We start from the raw sequence: 3,038 nt of genomic DNA, 5'->3' as shown, positions 1-3,038 counted from the left end.
GGCACCATTCCAGAAGAATTGGCTAATTAGACAACAATCTTATGTTTGAACCACCGTCGACGACGATTTTCTTTCGTTTGCAACAAAAAGTAAATTTTCTCCACGCTACACTAATTCGTCAGTACGACTATTGTCAAGTATTGAAAGTTATTCCTGTTCAAATACTGTATCGTCGTTAATATTGCAGACTTTGAAAACGACATATTTTGTTAGCCTAATTGCTTAACCGAATCCCAATTTTGCGATATTTGGCATTTTTAAAATCTGGATTAGATATCTACTCAAAATGATACTTTTACTTCGCCAAACTTCATGAAGTTATCCTATATAATTTTCACTTTTCATCCTTAGTTTCTCATGATCTCGATCCAGGCGATGTTAAAAAATTCTAAATGATTGTTCCAGACTATATGCCTCCAGGTCCTTTATATTTACAAAATTAGATGACAATGGAGTCAAACTACGTGCATTTACGTTATTTGATTTTTTTCCGAAATAGAAAGATTAAGTGACATCGGTGCTGAAACTGTACAAGAAAGTATTTAATTTTAAGTCATTTCTGTCATCCTAGTCTTTCTAGCCTCAATGGTTTGTCAACATTGAAAACACGAATTCCTGGAGAGGCCTGAAAAAAGTAAATGCTACTGAAGTTTGGTCGTCCTGTCACCATGGTCTGTCCATCTTGCCTGGTTCATTTACAGCTGAAGCTGCCAAAATGCACTTATACAAACAAGCGATGATAGATGGATTAAGACGATCAGAAAGTACCACTAAACAAAACAATATGAGGTTTCCCAGTGAAGTCTGAGGAACAACCAAATGCACCTGCAGTTTAATCATCCTGGTCTGCCCATTCTACCTGGTTCGGTCACAACTGAAGCTGCCAAAACGCACTTGACATAGAAAACCAGCAAAGATAGACGGATTAAGATGATCGGAAAGTACCACAAAACAAAACGATTGACATTTCTCGGTGAAGTATGAGGAACAACCAAATGCACTTGTAGTTTGTCCATCCTGGTCTGCCCATCTTGCCTGGTTCAGTCACAAATGAAGCCGCTGAAACACTTGGCATAGAAAACCAGCAAAGATAGATGGATTAACATGATTTGAAAGTACCACAAAACAAAATGATCATGAGATTTCTCAGTGAAGTGTCAAGAACAACCAAATGCACCTCTCGGTCAGAAAATTGTCCAACAGGCAAAACCAGCGAACTAATATGATGGAAATGATCATAAAACCAAAAGATTATGAGGATTCCTGGTGAAGTTAGTGGAAAAACTAAAGGCACCTATAATTTAGTCCTTTTCAATCATCCTAGTCTTCCCATCATAGTTTGTCCACCAATGAAGCTGGTATAATGCCAGCTCGGTGCGGTAAAAGTAAATATATGCACCTTTACTTTAGTTATTTCCAATCATCCTGGTCTGTCTAATCTTGGTTCTCCCACAACTGAAATCTGAGAAGACAAAACCAGTAAAACCCTCCATCTTCTAAAAACAACTTTTAAAAAATTGTGAGGTTTCCCAGTGTGGTCTGAGGAAAACTGTAGTTTGACCAATGAATTGCCAAATTGGTTTCTTTCTACTGTCAGAAAAAATCAGCAAAGATATTGCTTTCAAATGCTTCATCATTAATGTTACTATTTTCAAAACGACATTCAATATTTTTTTATTCTAATTACTTAACTGTATCCCAATTTTGTAATTGCCACTCGTAAAGAAATCTTGATTAAGTATTTACTCAAAAGTGATATTTTTACATCGCCAATATGACTTCATAAAATCATTACTCGGTCCATTCCTTTTCACAGCATTTATTAATGATATTTATCCTTGTTTTTACTCAGCTAATTTGGGGATAGTAGTAGCAGAGTGGTCAGCGTGATAGACTCTCAAAGTCTCAGCTCTAGACCCCGTGGCCGTGGCTTTGATTCCCACCAACACCCCTGGCCAGTTTTTCATGCAACCCTCCTCCTACTTAAAAAAAAAATCATGTTTCTTGGCTAATATGCAAGTTCATAAGGCCACTAAAAATAATTAAAATCATATTCAGCTAATTTCTCCCTCTTCGCTAATGACCTGAAGGTCAATGCTGCTATCACGTCCATTCATGATGCTCAGCTTCTGCAAAAATCTTTAAATAATCTTGTAGAGTGAGTTCACGCCACAGCATGAAACTATATGTAAATAAATGTAAAGTTTTTGGTTCAGTCTTGGATGTAACGTTGTCCTGAAGGTCAATGCTGCTATCACGTCCATTCATGATGCTCAGCTTCTGCAAAAATCTATAAATAATCTTGTAGAGTGAGTTCACGCCACAGCATGAAACTATATGTAAATAAATGTAAAGTTTTTGGTTCAGTCTTGGATGTAATGTTGTCTTTTATATTTACACTGTACGAGAAATCCAAGTGGACAGGCAAACCACCATTAAAAACTTTGGAAAAACCTACTCTAACATGACGTAACTTTCACTACATTTCAAATATTAATAAGGCTAATCAAATTTTAGGTTGTGTACATAGAACAAAAAAAAATTAAGGTTACAGAAGCAATGATTGTACTGTTTAAGCCTATGGTCTATCCCATTTTAGTCTACTGTTCAGTTTTTTGGTCACAGCATCAGAAAATACTAGTAATTCAATAGAAAATGCAAAGCGACAATTTATTTGCACTATCAGGTTTAGAATTACTTGAATATACTTGGACACACCTTATGAACTTATATACGTCATAATATGAGTGTTGTGACAAAAACAAACCTTTACATGTATATTTGTAATATGTTATTATTTAAAAAATAAAGGTTTATAAAAAAAAAAAAGGGTCGGGTCTTCCAAATAAAAACGAAAAAAATGTAATTTTTTTTTACAAAACTTTATTTGTAAATTGATACAGCACAGTATTTAACAATGACATTGTGATGTAATCTTACAATTCAAGAAAATTATTTAACAAATGAAATATTTAATTTGAAATTTGTTTAATCAAATATCTTATATTGTATGTTGGTTGAACATTAAAAAACAAATG

The sequence above is a fragment of the Cimex lectularius genome, unplaced genomic scaffold, assembly GCF_000648675.2.
Source record: "Cimex lectularius strain Harlan isolate CLEC.00 unplaced genomic scaffold, Clec_2.1 scaffold71, whole genome shotgun sequence".
NCBI classification, from domain to species: Eukaryota; Metazoa; Arthropoda; class Insecta; order Hemiptera; family Cimicidae; genus Cimex; species Cimex lectularius.
The sequence above is the reverse complement of the archived record's forward strand: the minus strand, read 5'-3'. Positions refer to the sequence as shown.